The sequence below is a fragment of the Hevea brasiliensis genome, chromosome 8, assembly GCF_030052815.1.
Source record: "Hevea brasiliensis isolate MT/VB/25A 57/8 chromosome 8, ASM3005281v1, whole genome shotgun sequence".
Classification (NCBI taxonomy): domain Eukaryota; kingdom Viridiplantae; phylum Streptophyta; class Magnoliopsida; order Malpighiales; family Euphorbiaceae; genus Hevea; species Hevea brasiliensis.
The window spans coordinates 11,132,172-11,146,482 of NC_079500.1; positions in this window are offsets into that span (position 1 = coordinate 11,132,172).

Below are 14,311 nucleotides of genomic sequence, written 5' to 3' on the forward strand. Positions count from 1 at the left end.
ACTGTACCATAAAATTTTTATTGAATGAAATTCTTTTATATATATGTTTTATGAAGTTATTTTATTAATGATTTTGACAGCATGAGCATGATTTTATTGAATAGAAAATTTATTGTGAAATTAATAGAGCGTCTGTCTGTTCCTATTCCGTTGTGTGCTATAATTATCATTCACTGAGCATCTAACTCAAACCACGTTTTCTCTGTCTGTTATCTGTTTCAGATCAGTAGAATTCTGCAGCTGATCCAAATATTCGGTCCATTTTCTGAAGAGGGACAACTTTGATTTGTTCTCATGATATGCCCGAATTCATATTTTCTCGGCTAATAATTAGTTTAGTTTATTGAACAGTTTAAGTTTTTATTGAAATCTGTAGAGACTCCGTAGTTTACTTATGGAATATTTATGATGTTTATTCAGTATTTTATTTATTTAGATTTTGTCTATTTTTGGGATTAGTAAGTGACAATATATTCATTCAAGATGCTCTGACAAGGCTTGCATGATTTAAGAATACTTAAATTATGCGCCGGTCACGGTTCAGAATTTTGGGTCGTGACAAAAAGAGACACGAACTTCTACTGTATCTCAATATAGTCCAAACTCCAAACACAAGGCATACAGTTTAGTAACTTTAGTTTCCAGCTGGTGGTGGGGAGAAGAATGTGATGGAGGGAATTGCGGTTGGGATATTAGGGATTGAAGGGATGCTTGGCAGTGGAGGCAAGGTGACCTTTGGGACTGCAGGCAGGGTGGGCAAGCTGGGAAGTGGAAGCAGAGTGGGGTTAGGCTGGGTGGTTGGTAAGGTTGGCAATGTGGGTTGCGGGAGATTCGGAATAGTGGGCAATGGAGGCAGTGTAGGCATTGGCAAATTGGGCACCGAAGGCAAAGGTGGTAATTGCAAAAGATTGCAAGCTGCAAAGTTAATATCCATGCTTGAAAATGACAAAGGAATGAAGAAAGCAAGGATGAAGCTATTGAAAGAGGCCATCAATACAATTTGCAAGTGTTAGTGCTAAATGCAAGGAATAATTTGCTATGGTTTTGAATAAGGAAATCAAGGTCTTATTTTGGGCTTATATAGCTGAAGCTTCATTTCGATTGGCCATTAGTTTCAATTTTTAGTTCACCTTCTCATCAATCTCATCTACTTAAAAACAGACATATATAGTGGTTATTAGAAAGAAATTAATAAAATATAAATTTTGGAGTGTACTGGTAGTTGATCTTTTGTGATCTAATTGGTGGGTTATCTGACAAGGTCTTTGAAGTCATTGCTGTTTTTGATGCCTAGCAAATTCCCTTGTGCTTGGATTAAGCCTTGTTCAGAATACCCATCTAATTTGAGTTGCATTAACTTAAGATTTTTCATTGTAGGAAACATTATTGGAGAGTCCTCATCCTCATCCTCATCCTCATACTCAAATAGATTACTATAGTTCAATGAAAGTGACTCCAGTTGAGAAATAAAATTGGAAAGATGAAACAGATCATGTGTAAGTGCCAGAGAAGAGCCATCCCTGAGAGCTAAGTCAGCAAGATAAGGGATATCATGTAAACACACAGTTACCCTTTTCCCAGCATAGTTGAAAGATATGAGATTTGGAAATGCTGATATGTGAATAGATTTGATGTCAATCCAACGCAAATCAAGGTTCTCCAGTGAAGGACTACCAGAGAGTTTCAAATGCTGGCTAAAGCCACCTACATAGCTACTTAAAGGAACTCGATGATATGGCTAGACACTTTCACATGCTCCGAGTGGAGTTCCATAAGTAAGCTAAACCTGAAAGAACCAAGTGATTGTGTTGGAAGAGAATTTTAGCGTAGCAGCTTGGTGAAGGACACAGGCAGACAATCCTGAAGTCTAACCAAAGCCTCTTAACTCTTTTCTTGATGGAAATATTTATCCAACTATGAACCTCATGATAATAAACGCCACCTAACCGAGAATTCCCTGTCAAAACAAATCTCAAAGTCATCTATAATTGTACTTGAGCTGTTTCAAGACTTCGTGCAGAGTGTTCACAACTCTGCGGATCTTCCCATTACTTGACGAGGCATGAAATTGAAATTTAGCAGAACAGAATGTCCAGAGATTTCTGCATCTACTTGACAGGATGCAGGTTCTTGGGGCTTATGTCACTGTTAATCAAAAAGGATATCCTCAGGCAATCTGGTAATGTTTGCAATCCTCAGGATGAAGCTGCTTCTTGTCAGATTTCTGTACCAAATCCAAGAAAATGCTGATTGAAAATCAAGTAGATTCTTATAGGAATACAATTAATAGTCTTCTCCTTATCAACTGGAATTGCATGCTAGTTCTTCGTTACTGGGTTCAACAACAACAATCGAGATTCAGAGCGTAACCAGGAGTAATGGGACATATTTCCTATTCCTTCAACCTCAACATCCTACGCCATCATGAAATAATATTTTCCTACAATCACTACGTGGCAGCATGTAATGGTGCCATGTTAATGTTCTAACAACTCCATTGTTTTCTTAAATTAACAATAACTAATTCTTTTTTTTTTTTCATTAATCATTAACAAATTCAAATCTTTATTTATTTTTTTTATGAACGATCCTTCTTGATGTTATTTTGCAGTTTGTTTTTCTCGTTCACTTGAGAAAAAAAAATTATTTATTAAAGTGTTACTCTATATTTTATCATTATAAAATATAATAAAAATTAAAAATAATTAAAAAATCTATGAAAACACAGCCTTATTTATTTATTGATTGGATTATAACAATAGTATTCACTGGACTTATCATCCCTAAACGTCTTGGAATAGCCTGAAAACCTTAAGAGGCACGCAGAAAGAGTGACATCCTCAATCTTAAATTTGGGATGCTGTAATCCCAGGGTCACAGTGTTATTATCCGACTGATATATCATTCGCTGGATTACGACATTGAAAAATATAGAATTAAGCATTCAAATTTAGGTAATTGTAATTATTATATATATATATTTTTTGTTTTTGATTAATTTATGAAATTTATATATTATAAATCTATTGGAAAGCAAATAATTAATTTGGGGAATTTTTGTACTCTAGCCGTGGGTCTCCTTTTCTTTTCAGAACTTTTGTGCGTTGCTTTGATTTTAGAAATTTTCATTTAACATTTATCGTCCTAAATTAGATATTGTGGGAAGGTTTACTGACTGAACATTAGACAATGTTACATAGTAAGATTTTCTTGAACTTTCTATTAATAAATTTGCTTATAAAATAATAATAAATTATTAGAAAATAAGTCATACCTATTAATTTTACCATGCTTATATAGTAAAAGAGGATGAAAAAAACCATTAGTTATTAAACATAAAAATATGAAGTGACAACTCACGCGTCAAATGCAGTACATCCCTGAATTTGAAGCTGGTAGCCATACACAGTATGATAAAGTGAACAATAAGAAGATGAAAGTAGAAACTAAATTGCCCAAATAGGTGAAAACAGAAACAGTAATTGCCCAAGTCCCAAGAGATGCAACTAAAGGGACATGGGCTCTTGTAATATGATGTTCAATAGTCCAAAGCAATGGTGAGATACAGTCCAACCTTCAAACACATGATATGAAGGTTTAGTTTCTAGCTGGTGGTGGGGAAAGGAATGGGATAGAGGGAATTGTAGTTGGGATATTGGGGATTGACGGGATGTTTGGCAATGAAGGCAAGGTGACCTTTGGCACAGCAGGCGTGGTGGGCAAGCTGGGAAGTGGAGGTGGATGCATGCATTTTATATTATCATTTAGGTATAACTTTTGCACGTAATTTACCCTTATTTATAGTTATTACTGTAGATATTAGCATATATTTAGTTAACTTTGCCTTTTTACACTTCTTAGTTTAATTTTCGGAATTTATTTGTTTTGAAGGTTAAATTTAGAGAATTTTGGTGTATTTTGATCAGAGCAGTCATTCAAAGGAAATTAGATTTGAATTGCAAAATTTTGAAGTTGAATTAAAAAAAACAAAAAGTTATACAACTTATGACACAGCTTATGTCGCAGGTTGTGTCGTTGTCAGATATGAAATTTTTCTTAGGCAGAAAGTTACACAACTTGCAATACAAGACGCAACACAACCGACTCAACTTGTGATGTTTTAATGAAAATTGCTAACGTGGCACTTTTGTCTCTCTGATTTAATACATCATTTTCTCTAGAATCTTCTATCTTTTAACCCACTCTAACGCAGACCTCTAAACCATATATAAACACCTTTTTCTCTTTCTTTCTATGAGGAGAAAAGAATGGAGATTTTGCAAGAGAGAGAAGAAGGAAGAGGAGCACGTGAGATCAAGTTTTGCAGCAGTAGAGGATGCCTTCTGTAATACTCCAGAATCAGATTCTTCATCATTTTACTGGGTTTTTCTTTTCCTTAGCTTAGATTTTCATTATTTCTTCATTTCTCTACTTAGGTTTGTCTTGAAATCATAGTTTGCGAGTAGATCCTTGAGATTCTAGAGATGGGTCTATAAATATTGATTTGTATTGTGGTTTTTGAACTGATTTAGTCATTTAAATGAGATTTGCTACATTTTAATTTATTGCTTGTGAGCTTGTTGCCTTACTTAATGAAAGGGCCCTCATTAAGTTAAGTCTTAATCCTTAACAGATGGACTGAAAAGTGAATGTTTAGGATAGTTAATCTTGTAATAAACTTAGTTTTCTTAGTGTTAGAGATAAGCTAAGAGGATTAAGGAGACTTTTAAAATCAATTACAGCTTTAATTGGGTTTTTGTTAGGTTTGAAATACTGTGAAAACAAGGTTTGATTTGATGAATACGAACTTTGAAATGCTTGAAAAATGTTTCAAATAACTAAGAATTGATTTTCCTCAAAATTGCAATTATCATGTGTTTGACTAAATTGGGGATAAACCACATGCAAATAATATTGAAAACCCTATCTCTAGAATCACTTTAATTTTTTATTGAAGTTAGATTTAATTCCTCTCAATTTGATAATTAGTCATTTCAATTCAAATTTTAATCATATAGTTTAATTAGTTTAATTAATTGTTTGATTTAGCTTAAATTCCTCAAATACTAATTTTAATTTTGAATTTCGTTATCAATATCTTTAAATTTTAGCATTCTAATTAGCTTATTCTTTTATTTCCAATTTAAGTGCAATTCCCTGTGGGAACGATAATTTTAAAACTATACTACTGTGACCTGTGCATTTGCAGAAGCTATTTCACAGCAACACCAAGTTTTTTGTGCCATTAGCGGGGAATTGTTTGTTTTAAGTTGGATTTTAATTGTTTTAAGCTTATTAGAATTTTTATTTTCTTTTATTTTCACTACTGTTCTTTGTGTTTTTCAAGTACTTTTCTTATTTATGAGACGATCGAAAAATACAAGTAATACTCAATTGTTGTTCAACCCTGAAATTGAAAAATTTTATCGAGCCAACAAAAAGGAATCTAAAAGGAGAAAGGAAGCAGAAAAATAAGAACAACTAAGGTTTGAGCAAGAAGAGAAAATTGAAAATATAAAGAATCAAAATAGAGCTATTGATGGAAATAATGGAGGAAATGATCAGAATAAGCTGAGTGAAGTTGTTAACTAAAATGATCTTCAGAGAAGATCCATGTTAGATTATGCTTTTCCTAGATGTGCAGATGTGAGAGATAATAGACCTATCATTGGAGCTAATCAATTTGAGTTAAAGATTGGTCTCATTCAAATGGTTCAGAATTCAAAATTTAGAGGCAGCTCACTTGAGAATCCCCATTCTCATTTGAAGAAATTTTTGATGATATGCGGCACACAAAGACTGAAGGAGCGGAAGTGTGTAAATTGTTAGATTAGAACATTGAATTCAAAATTTTTCTTCTAGGGTTTCATGCATCATGCCACATCCATTATGTGCCTAATTGATTTTAATGTTCAATTGCATATTACAACACTTTTAATATGTATTAGGATCTATATTTGCCATTTAAGATTTTTGAATTAACAAATTAATTCAATTGAACCCTAATTTAAAAGAAGAATATGTGCACTAACCTTTTGATGCACTGTAGATGTGATTGGTACCTTTGGGAAGCACCTAGGACTCCAAGAGTTGTCCATCTAGCTTGTCCACACCAAGATCACCAATGGGCAGCCCCTAAACCACTAAACCAGCTTCTCAAGCCTTGCCAACTAATTATAAATTAGGGATTTACCTTTAGAGAGGTTGTAGATGTGTATAGGACACTAGAAATAATTTTTAGCAATTTTAATTCAAAGGAATTTGGGCAATTCTCTATGAATTGATGAGAGAAGATGAAGAGAGGAGAGAGAGCTATAGGTGGCAACACACTTGAGGAAAAATAAGAAGAGAGTGTTTATTTTTCTTTCTTTTCCCTTTTATAATTAGGTCATCACTTAAAACCCTTGCCACATATCATCATCTAATTGCATCTTAATTTTAATTGACTTAATCACATTAAGCCAAGTGTCAAAGCTAGATTTAATCTTGACTTTGATCACCTTGCATAATAGGAAGACAAATGGTAAGCTTATATGGTGCCATGTGTCACCATCTCATGGTGCCACATGTCACCCTGTGAAATGACCAAAATATTCTTATGTTGTAATTTTGAGTTCTCAACCCAAAATTATTATTTCTCCTCTTCTAATCAATTTATATCAAATATAAATTAATTAATTAATCTCTATTAATTAATTTCTCATAATTAAATTCATATTTAAACACTTTAAATATAAAATTTAACTTGTACTATACATCCAATAACCTAGATTTGGTTTCAAGCCATGCTAGGGACTTTGCAATCTTATTGCAAACCAAACCTATTTAATTAATCAATTAAACTCTTTAATTAATCAATTAAATCACATTTAACTTGGTGATTAACTTGTGTATGTGTGTGACTTGCTAGGCTCATCACTAATTAGCAATGAGATATGATATTAACTCTTAATATCATCAGAACTCTTTCTTACCATAAATGATTTCTCTAAATCATTTTAGGCATCTCATAGACCATGGTTGATACCTAGCATACCATGTCATGGCCACCCAATCAGTAACAAGGAATACCTTTGAATGAACCTATAATCATATGTTACCATGCACTAGAATCTCTCTATTACAAAATCCCAATTTGAGCTGGAGTCATGGTTTATGTCAAATCCCATTTGCTATAAATACTATGTTCTCTTTTAATTCTAGTTCTTGATTAATTAGATTTTCTTGTCATAAACTCTTTTCTGACTAAATCTGTCTGTCCTGACCAGGAACTTGAAACATCAAGAATAATTAAATGAACATAGGATTTTATCTCTATTTACTTAGGGTAACAGATTCCATCTTGATCAACACCTACCTCCATATATAACTAGTAGGAGCCAACACATGCCCATATACCCATACACAGTACAAATATGAAAGTAGTATCAAATTCAAACCACCTATATACAAGATAACTGTGTTATCTCAGGTTTAAAGATTATATGCACTGATATGATATATGACAATGCATTGACAAGAGTAAACTCCATGTGCTTGTCATATGCGTCCAAGTTGACCTACTTATCATGTATAAGTGCCTATCATGTTTGTTATATGGCATGAGACTCACCATTCCATCTTTTTTATATCTCATATAAATACCTTGGGAACAAACATGATTATAATCTTTCTGGATAAGTCATGTCCTTATTGTGAAGTATCCTCGATTGTGAACCAATTTATAATATTTTATGCTAGAAATACTGTCACTCATATTCTTAACAACTTAAGAATAGAATTTTTTACAAAATATCAATGGACTTTTTCTATTACACATAAATATATTATGTAAATGAAAAAGTGAAATTGTCTTTATTAATAAAATATATACAAGATACATACTAAATGATATGCTCTAGGACTAACAATCTTCCACTAGCACTAGAGTCATTCATTACCATATCTTAGACCCATCTTCTCAAGATGTTGGTCTAACTGAGCTTATGACACAGGCTTCGTGAATGGATCAGCTGGATTTTCAACTGATGCTATTTTCTACATGGCTACATCGCCTTGCCCAACTATTTCTCTGATAATGTGGTAGCGCCTTTCTATGTGTTTGGATTTTTGGTGAGACTAGGGTTCCTTATATCCAAACAGCCTCTTTTGCAGCATCTGATGCAATAATATACTCGGCCTCTGTATTGGAATCAACAGTCATACTCTGTTTGGAACTCTTCCAACTGACTGCACCTCCATTCCAAATGAATACAAACCCAGAGGTAGACTTTCTATCATCGATATCTGATTAGAAATCAGAATCAGTATGACCATCCAATTGCAAGTCACCACCTCCATAAATCAAGAATAAATCCTTAGTTCTTCTCAAGTACTTAAGGATATTCTTGACAGCTATCCAGTGTTCCAAACCTAGATTGGATTGAAACCTGCTAGTCAAACTAACAGCAGGTGCAATATCTAGCCTAGTACACATCATTGCATACATCAAACTTCCAATAGCCAAAGCATATGGAATCCTGACCATTTTATCTCTTTCTTCAAGTGTTTTTGGAGACATCTCTTTAGAAAGGTGGATACCATGTCTCACTGGTAACAATCCTCTTTTAGAATCAAGCATGCTAAACCTCTTTAACACCTTTTCTAAGTATAGACTTTGGGATAAACCAATTATTCTTTTAGCTCTATCTCTATAGATGCGAATTCCAAGAATATAGGTTGCCTCCCCTAAGTCTTTCATGGAGAATGTATTTGACAACCATACATTTACAGCTGTCAACCTACCTGTGTTATTACCCATCAATAAAATGTCATCAACATATAAGATAAGGAAAGTGACAGTACTATCACTAACCTTCTTATATACACATGGTTCATCCTCATTTTTTATAAAACCAAATGACTTAATGGCTTCATCAAAACAGATGTTCCAACTTCTCGAAGCTTATTTCAACCCATAAATGGATCGCTTTAGCTTGCATACCTTGGAATCATCTTGGGATTCAAAACTTCTAGGTTATTCCATGAAAATGTTTTCTTCAATGTATCCATTGAGAAAAGCTGTTTTGACATCCATCTGCCAAATCTCATAATTATAGTATGCAACTATTGCTAATAAAATCCTAATTGATTTAAGCATGGCAACATGCGAGAAAGTCTCCTTATAGTCGATTCCTTACCTTTTGCGAAACCCTTTCGCTACTAGCCTTGGTTTATAGTTCTCTACCTTTCCATCAGAACCAATTTTCTTCTTGAAAATCCATTTATTCCCTATAGGTACAATACCTTCAGGTGGGTCAACAAGATCCCAAACTTGATTCTTATATATAGAATCAATTTCGAATTTCATAGCTTCAATCCATTTTGAAGAGCCTATATCTAATGTAGCTTCTTCATAGGTAAGTGGATCATCTCTATGATCTACTTCTTCATGAGTAAACAACTCTTGTTCATCTTTATGAAGGAAACCATATCTCACTGGTGGGTGAAATATCCTGGTTGATCTGCAGGAATTACTGTAGATGTTTCATCAATAGGTGTAGGTTGACTAGATGGATCTATATCCATTTGATCTGTTGGTTGGTCAGAATTCTCCAACTCTAATTCTATTTGCCTTCCTTTACCTCTTTCTTGAATAAACTGCTGTTCAAAAAAAATGGCATCTCTGCTTACCACAACCTTTTGTTATGTAAGCAAATAAAAATAATACCCAAAACTCTCTTTTGGATATCCAACAAATCGACCCTTTTCTGATCTAGTTTTCAATTTATCAGTGTTCAACTTTTTGATATAAGCTGGACAGCTCCAAATCTTAACATGTTTAAGACTTGGTTTTCTTCCATATCATATCTCATAAGGTGTGGAAGAAACTAATTTTGATGGAATCATATTCAGAATATGCAAAGCTGATTCTAATGTAAATCCCCAAAAAGAGATTGGCATATCAGTATAGCTCATCATACTACGTACCATATCTAATAGGGTACGATTTCTCCTTTTAGATACACCATTCAGCTGTGGCACTTCTGGAGGAGTTAGCTGGGAAACAATGACATGTTCTTTCAAGTATTCATCAAATTAGTACTTAAGTATTCACCTCCACAATCTGATCGAAGAGTTTTAATACTTTTTCCTGTTTGATTTTCTACTTCAGATTTAAATTCTTTGAACTTTTCAAAGGATTCATGTTTGTATTACATCAAATACAAATACCCAAACCTTGATTTATCATCAGTAAAGGTAATAAAGTAATGAAAACCACCTCTAGCCATTTCTTTAAATGGACCACATACATCACTATGTATTAGCTCCAAAATATTTTTAACTCTTAGTCCTTGTCCAACAAAGGGTGATCTAGTCATTTTGCCATAAAGGTAGGATTCACAAGTTGGAGTAGGCTCAGAACCCAATGAGGATAAAATCTTCATTTTCTCCAATTTTGCAATCCTATCTTCTGCAACATGACCTAATCTTAAGTGCCAAATATATTTTGAACTTGAGTTGATTTTCACCATAGCAATGCATTCTTTTAGATTGATTGCATTCATTTTGTGTTTATCATTATTATCCAAATAATAAAGACCGTCATACATATAACCTGAGCCAACATATTTATTTCCAAAATAAATATTGCAAATATCATCTGTGAACTGAAATTCATAGCCATTTCTAGTCAAACTAGATATAAAAATGATGTTCTTAAAAGCATCAGGTACATATAAAATATTATTCAAACACAAAACATGTCCACACATGTAAAAAGATTTAGATCCTATGGCTAAAGCTTTAATAGTTGAGCCATCGCCAATCCAGAGTCTAACATCTCGAACATGCAAGCTGCTACTGTTTCCTAGTTCTTGCATATCATAAGAAATGTGAGAACTGGCACCAGTATCTAAAACCCAAGCTGTAGATGAACTATGAGCATCATTAGCATCTAAATAATAAGATATAGACATACCTTCTGAAGGTGTATCCTTCTTATCCTTTAGAGAAGCAAGATACTCTAGGCAGTTTCTTTTCCAGTGCCCATCCTTCTGGCAATGAAAACACTTTCCTTTGCCTCCATCAGCTTTGGTCTTCCCTTTCTGTTTAGCTATCTTCTTGGAAGGACTAGGAATTTGAGGTTTCTTTTTCTTATTGCCCTTCTTCTTGTTGGACTTTCCAGCAGGAGAAGATGCAATCAAAGCTACCTCTTTTCCTTTATTGCCCGGCATATTCTTTTGGGTAATAACTAGCATGTTAAGTAAACCAGCCAAGATATATTCCTGCTTAGTCATATGGAAATTTGTCATAAAATTTCCAAATAACTCAGGTAGGGACTGAAGGATCAAATCCGTCTGCAGTTGAAAATCCATGTGAAAGTCAAGATATTCCAGCTATCCAATAAGCTGAATCATCTTGTGGACATAATCCCCAACATTCTGTTCCTCAGACATCCTCATGCGGAATAGCTGTCTAGATATCTCATACCTAGCATTCCTGCTATGCTCACCATACAACTCTTGCAGGTGAAGGAGGATCTCACCTGCATATTGCATATTTTCATATTGCTTCTATAACTCATTACTCATAGAAGCTAGCATGTAACACTTGGCTCTCATATCATGCTCCTTCCACTTGTCCAAAGTATCATGTTCCTCTTGAGTGGCCTCTAGAGGTAAGGGACTAGAAACCTTTGAGTCTAGAATATATCCAATACATTCTAAGTTCAGGACAAATTTTAAATTTCTTAGCCAATCAAAAAGATTAGGTCCTGTTAACCTATTGTGATTAAGTATGCTCGCAAGGATATTGGATGGTGGTGGTTGTTGTGTATTCATTATTATCAGAAGAATAACTGTAGAAAATAACTAGATTAATTAGTAAATGTATCAAGTATTTAACCAAAATGATTATGGTCTTTTAATGAAATTGGTCCTCCCACTAACTTAGTGAATCCTATACTTCCAAAGTAGGAAACGGAAATCCTAGTTGGATAGATTTCTAATGGGTGATTGAATTCTTATAGTCTTATTGATCATCCTCAGGCACATCTATTATTGGAATTACAATAAACTATAAGTGAGCAACTCCTTGCCAATCACATCTCATGTGAGGTTCAATCATTTATCTAGCCCCTAATGCTCAAAATCTCAGGCACATCTATTATTGACTTATCTTGCATTAGTTAAGTTGATCCCATTGAGCCAATAAACATGTAAATAATTTTAATATCCTCAGGCACATCTATTATTGGCCACCAAACCATTTACATATTTACAACATCTCATGCTTAACAATTATTCTTAAGAAAATCATTTAAATTAATTGCATCATATGCAAGTATTTAAAATTTCTTAAAATAATTGCCTCAATGGAGGGCCCATGATATAATTACATTAATTATACCATTTCCAACTTAATCATTTATTTGGAAGATTTAGTGGTCGGCTTAATTACTATTATGGTCTCACTTTGCACATTATCCAATTAGCATGCATATATCATATACTTACATACATTCCTATACATCTCATGCATACATGGATAAACATATAATATGGTATGATCATGGACTTTCTAAGGGATTCAATTCTGAGCCACCAAAAATTGAATCAGGGCATTCCTAGGTGCATTTCATTCATTCATATTACAAGAGACCAAGGGATGATGAAACTTTGTATGAATCTTGGATGAGATTTAAGGAGCTTGAAAGGCAATGTCCTCATTATGAAATACCCAAATGGATGATTCTTCAGAATTTCTACACCAGAGTTACTCCAGCCATAAGAAATACAATTGATTCACAAGCAAGAGGAGATTTCATGAGAATGACAAGTGAAGAATGCTATGATCTGTTAGAGAAGATTGCTCATAATACCCATTTGTGGGGAAATCCTAGAGCACTTGAGCCAAAAAAAGGTTGGGATCTATGAACTTGACTCAATTAGCTACATGAATGCAAAATTTCATCAATTAACTCAGCTTCTTAGTGATTTTTACACAAAGGCAACAGTCTCAACTCCTACAACTATGCAATAAGTTGCCTACACAGATGGAACCCAAAGTTGTGGAGTTGATTATTCTTCTTATGGTGATGATTACATGTAAGAATACGCTTCTTATGCAGGAGGTTATCAACAGAAACCTATGGGAAATTCTTATTCTAATGTCAACAACTCAACATGGAGACCACAAGCAACGTTTGGTCAATAAGGTCAAAGCTCAAACTATGCTCATAACCAACAGTATATGCAGCAGAATAGGCCTCAGTTTCAGCCTCAATTTCAACCCATAAGGCAGCCACAACCTGGATATCAATCAAGAGCACAACAACCTCTTCCACCATCTGAACCAAAGCCAACCTTGGAAAGCATGATGGAGAAATTTTTTGCTGAACAAAGCAAGACGAATAGCAAATTAGAGGAAGAAATGCAACACATGAGACAAACCATGAATCAATTACAAGCCCACAACCGTATGTTGGAGACTCAATTGGCTCAACAAGCAAGCTCATCAGGAAGTAAATCCTATGGCAAACTACCTAGCCAACCACAGAACTCTCATGAACAATGTAAGGTTATGACCTTGAGAAGTGGTAAGAAAGTTGGTCAAGAGAGTGAAAGTAAGAGAGAAGAAAAAGAGAGCACAAAAGAAAAAAAATCAGTTGAGAGCAAGAAAAATAAAAAAGAAGAAGAAAGCAAAAATGAGCAAGATGAGAAAGAGAAACCATACATCCCACCTGAGCCTTATAAGCCCACCCTTCCCTACCCTCAAAGATTCATCAAGCATAAACTAGACAAACAATTTGGAAAATTCCTTGAAGTGCTAAAGAAGTTGTATATCAATGTATCATTCACTGAGGCACTATCCCAAATGCCAAGTTATGCCAAGTTTTTGAAGGAGATTCTCACCAACAAGAGAAGGATAGAGGATTATGATACCATCAACTTGGGAGAGCAATGCAGTTCTATAATTCAGAACAAGTTACCTTCCAAACTTAAGGATCCGGGTGTGTTTTTCATTCCTTGTCATATAGGTGATAATTGTGTGGAAAATGCCTTATGTGACATTGGAGCTAGTGTTAGCCTAATGCCTCTTTCAATATATGAGAAGCTGAATATGGGAGAGTTAAAGCCCACCAATATGTATCATTCATTGGCTGACCATTCAATTGAGTATCCAGAAGGCATTCTAGAAAATGTGCCTATCAAGGTTGGGAAATTCTATATTCCGATGGATTTTGTCATTCTAGATATGGAAGAAGACACAAAAATTCCTATCTTATTGGGAAGACCATTTTTGGCAACAGCTAGTGCTTTAATTGATG